Source organism: Theobroma cacao, chromosome 6 (genome assembly GCF_053813885.1).
Source record: "Theobroma cacao isolate CCN51 chromosome 6, ASM5381388v1, whole genome shotgun sequence".
In the NCBI taxonomy this organism is placed as follows: Eukaryota; Viridiplantae; Streptophyta; class Magnoliopsida; order Malvales; family Malvaceae; genus Theobroma; species Theobroma cacao.
The window spans coordinates 4,227,657-4,238,847 of NC_142644.1; positions in this window are offsets into that span (position 1 = coordinate 4,227,657).

The window sequence follows — 11,191 nt, forward strand, 5'->3', positions numbered from 1 at the left end:
TTTAAGGCCATTTTTCATAAAATCACACAATTGTATAAAACTACTCTAGATAATTAAGACGATAATAAGTTCACTCACAGTTCTAGGAGTCGATATACTCCTAATCCCAATCTCTAAGCACAATCTCTGTACTTTTACCAATGTACTTTTGTAAAACCCGACCTTATAAAATACTATTCATGACATACCTGTGATGATAGCATGATTGCATGCTAGGAGAGTCCCGAAAAATTTACAAAAGTCAGTATTGTACCTAGAGCTACAACAAAGTTGATTTAATCTTTGAATTAGATCAAATAGGAATTTTAAGGTGAAATTAAGAGTGTCACAGTCCAAGGATGACTCAAAATGGTAATTCGGAGTTTGAGGATCAATTTGGAGTCGAATCGAAATTTTCACTATCCAGGGGTAAAATGGTCATTTGCCACCTGAGGACAAAACGAGAATTTTAAAAAAGATTTTTTTGACCCCATTTGACTTATTGGAGTATGATTTGAGGTTTAGAAGTGAAAAATTTTAATTTCGGTTTAATTTGGAGTAAAAGGGTAAAATGGTAATTTTGCCACCCCAGGGGCAAAATTGTAATTTTCCACCATCAGGACATTTTTTCCAGCACATGGTCTTCCTTTATCTTCATCTTTGACCCTTGACTAATCATGTGGTGGAGATAAAATGTTTAAATTTTTAAAATTTTAAAAATGGACCAATAAGAAAATGCCATGTGTCAAGCTTAGGATATTTTATTATTTAACTAAAAAATCAGCATAAATCAGCCCATTACTCTTCAAATATTCGGCCAAGCAAGGAAGAGAGAGAAAGAGAGGAAGAACAAACCCTAGGTGAGGAATTTCAAGAGAAAAAGTGTGGAAAATCAAGGAAAACAAGTGAAAAAGGTAGGATTTTTCAACTTAAGCTTGAAATCTATTTTCCTTAAGCATTTCTCCTTATTTTCCATGCTTAAATTACATGTTTATATGATGAATTGTTGGCTGATCAAAATGGGTTAAGAGAGAGAAAGTTGTTAGATTAATTTGATTTTAAGTTATGTTAGTGTTTTTAGTTAGTTTAGCATATTTAGAAACAAAACAACAAGAAAAGAATTTATTTTCTCCCACAACCATTAATGGCCAAATTTACCATGTATGAGTGAGGATGAGTTTGATTTTTATTCTAGGAGAATTGGTTAAGAAATGATGAATTATGAGCCTAGAAAAATAATGAAAATTTTCAGAGCAAAAATATGAATTTTTACCCATTAGGGGTATTTTCGTAATTTGCTATCAAGACTGATAATTTGTACCACACCGAGGGACATTAAGTCAATTTGGGTGCAATTGAGGTATAGAAACTGAAAAAAATTAATTTGGGATTAAATTGGACGCATTAGTAATTTAATCGGGTGATAAGACGAATTAGGCCAATGCCGAGTTTAGATAGTTACTAGTGTATTTTTGCATTCCATATTATGCATTAATAGTCTAAATTAGTTTAATTTCAATTTAGTACTAATGTAGTGAATTTCTCGATTTTGTACTGTGTCAAGGTGGTGAGTCCTCCGATAAAGGCCAGAAAATTACATCCGAGGACCAGTAGATAGAGTGCGTCGAAAGTCTGCATTCTAGACATTGTGAGTAAACTTACTGTCATTTTAATTATCTATGGTGATTTTTAGATGATTTCATGAATTTTATGAAAAAAAGAATTTAAAAAGGTAAATTTTCATGTTTTATGAATAAATGTGTTTCAATGAAATTAAATTATAAATTATTTTGAAATTAATAGTGATTTTGAAAAATAGAGTACACGGAGACTGTTAATTGTGGCAATTTGATTGTTTAAATTGATTGGCTTATGATAAATCGGGCATGATTGGTTAGTTGGCAATTGTATTGAAATACGAATTGTTTGGTTGCCTTGAAAGACTATGAATTACAAAACTGCCATATCATGTTATTGAGTTTTATTGTATGGTGGATTATATATATTAATTAATCACTGCAGTAGGGGGTTTCTGTGGACTAGCCTTTTAGAGGGGCACGGTAAACCCCATTATATTCTTACCTCGAACGAAGAAGCGCGTAGTGTCAAGCCCGACCTTATAAAATACTTTCCATGTCATTCATATGATTGACAATATGCTTGCATACTTGGAAAGCCCTGAAAGAAAAATCGTTAAAAGACGACAATGTACCAAATGGTACAATTAAGTTAATTTAAGTCTCGAACTAGATCAAATAGAGAATTTAAAATGAAATTAAGAATATTAAAGTCCCAGAATGGTTTAATATGGTGATTTGGAGTTCGAGGATCAATTTGAAGTCAAACTAGAATTTTTACTGTCCAGGGGCAAAATGATCATTTGCCACCCAAGGACACAATGGGAATTTTTAGAAAAGATTTTTTTTTAGCCCCATTTGACTTATTGGAGTATGATTTGAGTATTGGAGTATAATTTGAGGGTTTGGCAGTGAAAAAGTTTAATTCCAGTGATTTCTAGAGTGTAGGGGCAAAATTGTAATTTTGCCACTCGCGGACAAAATTTGAGATTTTGAGAGAATTTAGATCAAATTTGACAAATTGGAGAATGGTATGAGTATAAGGGATGAAAAATATGTCTATGGGCAATTTTTCAATTTTTGGGGCAAAAATGTAATTTTTGACTTTTACGGGGGTAAAAGTGTAAATTTCAAAAATTACTCCACCAAGACTTTGGATAAGTCTGAGAATTTTACCTAAGCTATGGATATTTGGGACAAGTGTATGGTGAAAATTTGGAAACAAATGGATGGCTAGAATTTAAGGAATTAATAAAACATTAAAAAAATAAATAAAATAATATTATATTATTTTAGCCTTTAAAAAGGTAAAAATTCCGGAATTCTCATCTTCTTCAGCTGTCCAAACCAGGGGAGAAAAGGGGAAAAAAAAAAACAAGAATCCTACCTGAAAAATTTGGAGAAAATCAAGAGAAATCAAGAAATCAAGCATTAAAAAGGTAAATTTCATTGATTTTCCTTGTGATTTTCACTACCCATGCATTTTTTTCTCATTTCCATGCAAAATTAGAAAGTGGGTATGGACACCCATGCTGGCCAAACCTCCATGGATGAGTTTTGAGCTTGATTTTTGGTTGATTTTAATTGAATTAAGTGATTTTAGTTAAGTTATATTGAAATATAGCAAAAATAAGCTAGAAATATAATTTTCTCCCATTGAAACCCATTATGCTGAATTTTCTAGGGGAATATTGGCTGCTGATCTTGATGGTTATTTGAGGAATTATGATGAATAATGATGAATTATGAGCCTAGAAAAATAATGGATATTTTCGGAGCAAAAATACAAATTTTTACCCACTAGGGGTATTTTCGTAATTTGTTATCGGGACTGATAATTTGCACCACACTGAGGGACATTAAGTCAATTTGGGTGCAATTGAGGTGTAGAAACTGAAAAAAATTAATTTGGAGTTTAAACGGACGCGTATATCAATTTATCGGGTAAAAGACCGAAATAGGCTAACACCGCATTTAGGCAAAAATTTAGACATTTTTGCATTCCATATCAAGCATTAGTAGTCTAAATTAGTTTAATTTCAATTTACTACCAATGTGGTGAATTTCTCGATTTTTTTACTGTGTCAAGGTGGTGAGTCCTCCGATAAAGGCAAAGGAATTGCACCCGAGGACTAGTAGTCTGAGTATTTCAAAAATCCCCACTCTAGACACGGTGAGTAACCTTACCATCATTTTAATTATCTAAAGTATGTTTTTATTCGGTTTTGGTGAATTTTATGAAAATGAGTTCAAATGGTAAATTTTTATGTTTTGTAAACAAAATGAGTTTAAATGAAAATATTTTATAAATTGTCTTGAAACGAAATAACGATTTTGAAAATAGAGTAATTGGAGACCACTGATATGTTGTAAATTTAAAATTGAATTAATGGCTTATGTTATTGTATTGGCATGACTGGCTGGGCTGTGTTTTTTATGAATTATATGAATTGCTTTATTTTACCCTTGCAGGCTGGGTAGTAATATATTAGCCCTGTCATGCTGTCAAAATTTTATTGTATGGTGGGTTTGACCTGCTGCAGTGGGCTGGATTCTGTGGACTAGCCTATTAGAGGGGCACGGAATCCTGTTATATTTTTACCTCGGTTGGAGAGGCGAGTAGGGTAACTCCTGAGGTATAACTTTTAGAGTTCACTTCACGCCAAACCACCTCGTGAAGGGGAACTCGGCCAACGCCAAGGAATGGCTATGTTTTCAAAATAAAAACATGACTTTCTAATAGCCTTGGCGGACTCAGTTGGGATAGCCCTCGGCCAAGGTATCCCAAATAACTGAGTATGATAATAATTTTTGGCATGAGCCAAGCTTTTTAAGAAATTCATAAGCCATACTGGTTACTTGCTTTAAATAAATTGATTTCATTTGGTTGAAATAAGTTGAAAGATGATAAATTACAGTTTGATGAAATGTTTTAATAGTCTCATTTTACTCGACTTTAGATATTTTGAGTGATGTTTGTTTACTCACTGGGATTTTATAATCTCACCACCCTCATTTCCACCCATTTCAGGTTCAGAATAGATTGTAGATAACTGATATCGGCAAGGATTACAGTTGAACTTGCCACATCCAAAGACTGTAGGTTCATTTCTTTTGATACTTTTGATCATTCGTGGGCCCACGTGTCACTGTAAATTAAATTCTATACTTTGGTTATCTGTATTACGGTATGTAAGAATTTATTTTGCTTTTACGCTATAAAAATTATTTATGCAGTGTTCTTAAAATATCGTTTTATGTGAAAATTGAATATTTTATTGAATATTTTTATTTTATTATAACAGTCATAATTCCATTTTAAACGAATGTTTTAGACATCCAAAATTATTTTTGATTAAGAAATATGTGTTTTCCACTTACATACTATATTTTTAGATGATTTTTGAGATTTTTGGGATAAATGACAAAAATACCCCTGTGAGACGGAAATTATTATTTCATTTGTTTAAGTTGGAAACAGTTTAAAATCTTTTAAAATGTGGTATTTGGAAACAGCTACCCACAGGGGAAATGAGAAGCTGATATTAAAGCCTTGCGGGGTCTCGGTTGACATTCTGGGTAATGAATGTAAATTGAGACGTCGCGGCGGTTGTCACGGGCTCGATGGGAGTTCCGGGTCGTGACACGTAGGGTATCTCCTGGGGTAAAGCTTAGGGTTCACTTCACGCCAAACCACCACATGAGGGGGAACTCAGCCAATGCCAAGGAATGACTCTGTTTTCAAAACAAAAACATGATTTATATGAAATGTGAATTTTAATAGCCTTGGCGGTCTTGGTAGGATGCCTAGGCCAAAGTGTCCCCTAGAATAGATTTATGGAACAAGCCTAGTTTTTATGAGATTCATAAGCCTCTTTACATATTTTAAATGAAATGTATTCTTATGCTGTGACCCAGTTTACGATGATTTATTTTATTGTCTCCATGTACTCAACTTTAGATATTTATGATGATGTCTGTTTACTCATTGGGATTTTATAATCTCACCACCCTCATTTTCACCCATTTCAGGTTCAGTATAGGCTGTAGATAACTGATCTCATCGAGGACTACCATTGGATCTGCATTTTCCAAATCGTAGGTTCACAGTCCTCTTTACTTTTATTTATTCGGGGGCCTTCTTGTTATTGTAAATTAAATTAAATATTTTGGCTTACTGTATTTAAGTATGTATAAATTTATTTAGCTTTTACATTATAAAAATTATTCACGTATAACTCTATAAATATTGTTTTATAAGAAAATAGAATATTTTACTTAATATTTCTTTTATTTTCTTATTATATTCAAATAACCATAATTTCGTTTTTAATGAAGATTTTAGACTTTAAACTCATTTTGAATATGAATTATGTGTTTTTGTACTTGTATATTACGTTTTAGCCAGTTTCAAAATTTTTGAGAAAAATGACCAAAATACCCATTTGAGACGAAAAATTAATATTTTATTTGTTTAAAGTTGGAAACAGTTTAAAATCTTTTAGAACACGATATTTGACAATGGTTGCTCACAAGGGAATAGAGAAACTGATAGTAAAGCCTTGCGGGGTTTCGGGTTGACATTTCGGGCAATGAGTGTCTACCGAGACACTGCGGCGGTCGTCACGGGCTCAAGGGGAGTATCGGGTCGTGACAACTTTGCTCACCACCTATCCACAATGTATAATACATAATTCACCACATCAATGCTTGACCATTATAAAATCTGTCACGACCCGGAACTCCCCATCGAGCTCGTGACAACTACCGCGAAGCCTCGACAAACATTCTTCACCCCGAATGTCGATCGAAACCTCGCAAGGCTCTCGTATCAGCTTTTTCACTTCCCCGATGAGCAATAGTTATCAAATAATCAAAATATGAAGGATTACAAATCATTTCCAAATCATAACATATTGTTTTTTTTTTTTGCTCACAGGGGCATTTTCGTCATTTTTTTTTGAAAATCTCAAAACTTGCTAAAAATGCAGTAGGTAAGCAAAAAATATATATTTAATGATTTAAAAACAAATTAAGTATCTAAAACGTTCATTTGAAGTGAAAATTTGACCATTTGAATATAATAAAAATATTCAATAAAATAAACTATTTTCTTGTAAAATAATTTTCATAAAACTATCGGTACATAATTCTTATAGCGTAAAAAGGTAATTATATTCATATATACTATAAAGCAAATAACCAAAGCATAAAATTTCTTTTACAGTGACACGTGGGCCCATATCTATCTAAAATGCATCGGAAGCTAAAAACTTACAGTTTTTACCGATTCGAGTCCAAATGAAAGTCCTTGTCAAAGTCAGCTAACTATGGAATTCCCTGAGCCTGAAATGTGAGGAAATGAGGGTGGTGAGATTATAAAATCCCAGTGAGTAAACAGATACCATCTAAACTATCAAAAGTCGAGTAAATGGAGACAATTAAAATAAGTCATTATACTGTAATTTCATTACCTTTCAGTTCATTTCAACCAAATAAAATCAATCCATATAAATCGAGTAATCAACTTGGCTTATGAATTTCTTAAAACTTTGGCTCGTGCCAAAACTCATACTAGGTGATACCTTGCGCAGGGCATCCAACCGAGTCTGCCAAGGCTATTAAAATTTTGTATACACTTAAAATATATTTTTAGTTTGAGAAAAATACAGCCGTTCCTTGGCGTTGGCTGAGTTCCCCTTCACGTGGTGGTTTGGCGTGAAGTGAACCCTAAGCTTTACCCCAGGAGATACCCTACGTGCCTCTCCGTTCGAGGTAATAATATAATGAAGTTTACCGTGCCCTTCTAATAGGCTGATCCACGGAACCCCCTCTGCAGTAAATAATTAATATATAATCCACTAATCAATAAAATTCATTCTAGCATGACATGATAATTTATCGCAGCCTAGCCTCTCAAGGCTAAATACACAGTATAAATAATTATAACACCAAAATCAGTTTAGCCATTCATGCTCATTTATTATCATAAGCCATTCAATTCAAAACCATAAATTTGCAACACAAGCAGACAGTCTCCAATTACTCTATTTTCAAAACTAGTATTCGATTTTCCAAAAAATTTATAAAATCATTTTATAAAATCACAATTTCTCTTAAAACATAGCAATTTACCATTTTAAACCCATTTTCCATAAAATCACACAATTGTATAAAACTACTATAGATAATTAAGACGATAATAAGTTTACTCACAGTTCTAGGAGTCGATGTACTCCTAATCCCAGTCTCCAAGCACAATTTCTGTACTTTTACCAGTGTACTTTGCTCACCACCTATCCACAATGTACAATACATAATTCATCACATCAATGCTTGACCATTATAAAATCAATTCAGGCTCGGTATATATGTATGATAGGATATACAACTTATCCGACTATCGCTTAAATGCGGTGTTGACCTAATTCGGCCTATTATCTCCAATTTAACTCCAAATCAATTCTTCTCACTTTCTACACTCCAATTATAACTAAATTACCTCAATGATTGTGAATGAGATTCAATTTATCAGTCTCAGTAGCAAATTACGAAAATACCCCTAGTGGGTAAAAAATCGTATTTTTGCTCTGAAAATTCCCATTATATTTATAGGCTCATAATTCATCATTTCTTAACCAATTCTCCTAGAATGAAAATCAAATTTATCCTCACTCAACACATGGTAAATTCAGCCATTAATGATTGTGGGAGAAAATAAGTTCTTTTCTTGTTGTTTTGTTTCTAAATATGCTAAACTAACTTAAAACACTAACATAACTTAAAATCAAATTCATCTAACAAGTTTCTCTCTCCTAACCCATTTTTTCAGAATTGAATTCATCATGAAAACATGTAATTTAATCATGAAAAATAAAGAGAAATGCTTGGGAATAAGAAAACTCAAGCTTAATAGAAAAAATCTCACCTTTTTCACTTAATTTCCTTGAAAATTCACACTTTTTCTTTGATTTTCTCTCTCTAGGGTTTTGTTTTTGTTTTCTCTCTCTTCTTGCTGGTTTGGCCAGCCATGGGGTGGAAGATGAGCTGATTTTTGTGCCTTTTAAAAAGAAAAATAATAAATTAATAAAGGCATAACACGTGGCATCATGTCATTGGCCCGTTTTTAAAACTTTAAAAATTTTAATCCTTTTTATCTCCACCACACAATTAGTCAATGGTCAAAATGAAGATAAAGGAAGACCATGTGCTGGAAAAATGTCCTGGTGGTGAAAAATTACAATTTTGCCCCTGAGGTGACAAAATTACCATTTTACCCTTTTACTCCAAATTATACCGAAATTAAAATGTTTCACTTCTAAACCTCAAATCTTACTCCAATGAGTCAAATTATACTCCAATAAGTCAAATGGGGCCAAAAAAATCTTTTCTAAAATTTCCATTTTGTCCCCAGGTGGCAAATGACCATTTTGCCCCTAGATAGCGAAAATTTCGGTTTGACTCCAAATTGATCCTCGAACTCTGAATCACCATATTAAACCATTCTAGGACTTTAAAATTCTTAATTTCATTGTAAATTCTCTATTTGATCTAGTTCGAGACTTAAATCAACTTTATTGTACCTTTAGGTACAATACCGACTTTTGTAAATTTTTCAGGACTCTCATAGCATGCAAACATGCTATACATCACATGTATGTCATGATAAATATTTTTATAGAGTCGGGCTTGTCATCTTCTCCCCCACTTGGATCAACCATATGATCCTTCTTCTTGATTGACTTCGACATCCGGCTAAATATTAATATTTTAATATTATTTTATTTATAAAATATTATTTTATTCTAAAAATTTTATCTTGTCTCCTTGGTACCCAAAATACCTTATTATGCGTCACTTGACTTCCAAATCGCTTTTTATCTCACAAATTCTCATTCAATAAAATTATTATTATTTTATTGTTATTTTTTCACTTGCGAAATGTTTTATCCTAAACTACTCCTTTCATCTCTTATAACTTTTAAACATTTTAATTGACCTCAATTTGCATTCGATCAACTTTATTTATTACCATATCAAAGTATGGGGTATTTCAAAATCAATTCAGGCTCAGTATATATGCATGATATGATATACAACTTATCCGATTACCGCTTAAATGCGATGCTGACCTAATTCGGCCTATTATCTCCAATTTAACTCCAAATCAATTCTTCTCACTTTCTACACTCCAATTATACTTAAATTACCTTAATGACTGTGAATAAGATTCAATTTATCAGTCTCGGTAGCAAATTACGAAAATACCCCTAGTGGGTAAAAATTCGTATTTTTGCTCTGAAAATTTCCATTATTTTTCTAGACTCATAATTCATCATTTCTTAACCAATTCTCCTAGAATGAAAATCAAATTCATCCTCACTCAATGCATGGTAAATTCGGCCATTAAGGGTTGTGGGAGAAAATAAATTCTTTTCTTGTTGTTTTGTTTCTAAATATGCTAAACTAACTTAAAACACTAACATAACTTAAAATCAAATTAATCTAACAACTTTCTCTCTCCTAACCCATTTTTTAGAATTGAATTCATCATAATAACTCAATATTCAACCATGAAAATCAAGAACAAAAGCATGGATAAGCTAGGTATCAAGGAGAACTAAAGAAATTCTAACTTACCTAGCTTGTTTCCTTGATTTCTTCACTTTTTTTTTGAATTTTCACCTAGGCTTTCTTGTTTTTCCCTTTGTTCTTCCTCTCTCTCTCTCTCTCTTCCTTGCTTGGCCGGCCATATGAAGAAAATGGGCTGATTTTATGCCTTTTTATAAAGAAACAATAAAATAATAAAGGTATGACACATGGCATTTTTTTATTGATCCATTTTTAAAATTTTAAAATTTTAATCCTTTTTATCTCCACCACATAGTTAGTCAATGGTCAAAATGAGGATAAAAGAAGACCATGTGCTGGAAAAATGTCTTGGTGGTGGAAAATTACAATTTTACCCATGGGGTGGTAAAATTACCATTTTACCCTTTTACTCCAAATTATACCGAAATTAAAATTTTTCACTTCTAAACCTCAAATCCTACTCCAATAAGTCAAATTATACTCCAATAAGTCAAATGGGGCAAAAGAAAATCTTTTCTAAAATTCTCATTTTGTCCCCAGGTGGCAAATGACCATTTTACCCCTGGACAGCGAAAATTTCGGTTTGACTCCAAATTGATCCTCGAACTCCGAATCACCATATTAAACCATTCTGGTACTTTAAAATTCTTAATTTCATCGTGAATTCTCTATTTGATCTAGTTCGAGGCTTAAATTAACTTTGTTGTACGTCTAGGTACAATACCGACTTTTGTAAATTTTTCGAGACTCTCTTAGCATGCAAATATGCTATCCATCACATGTATGTCATGACAAATATTTTTATAGAGTTGGGCTTGTCATCTTCTCCCCCACTTGGATGAACCATATGATCCTTCTTCATGACTGATTTCGATATCAGGCTAAATATTAATATTTTAATATTATTTTATTAATAAAATATTATTTTATTCTAAAAATTTTATCTTGTCTCCTTGGTATCCAAAATACCTTATTATACCTCACTTGACTTCCAAATCGCCTTTTATCTCACAAATTCTCCTCCGATAAAATTATTATTATTT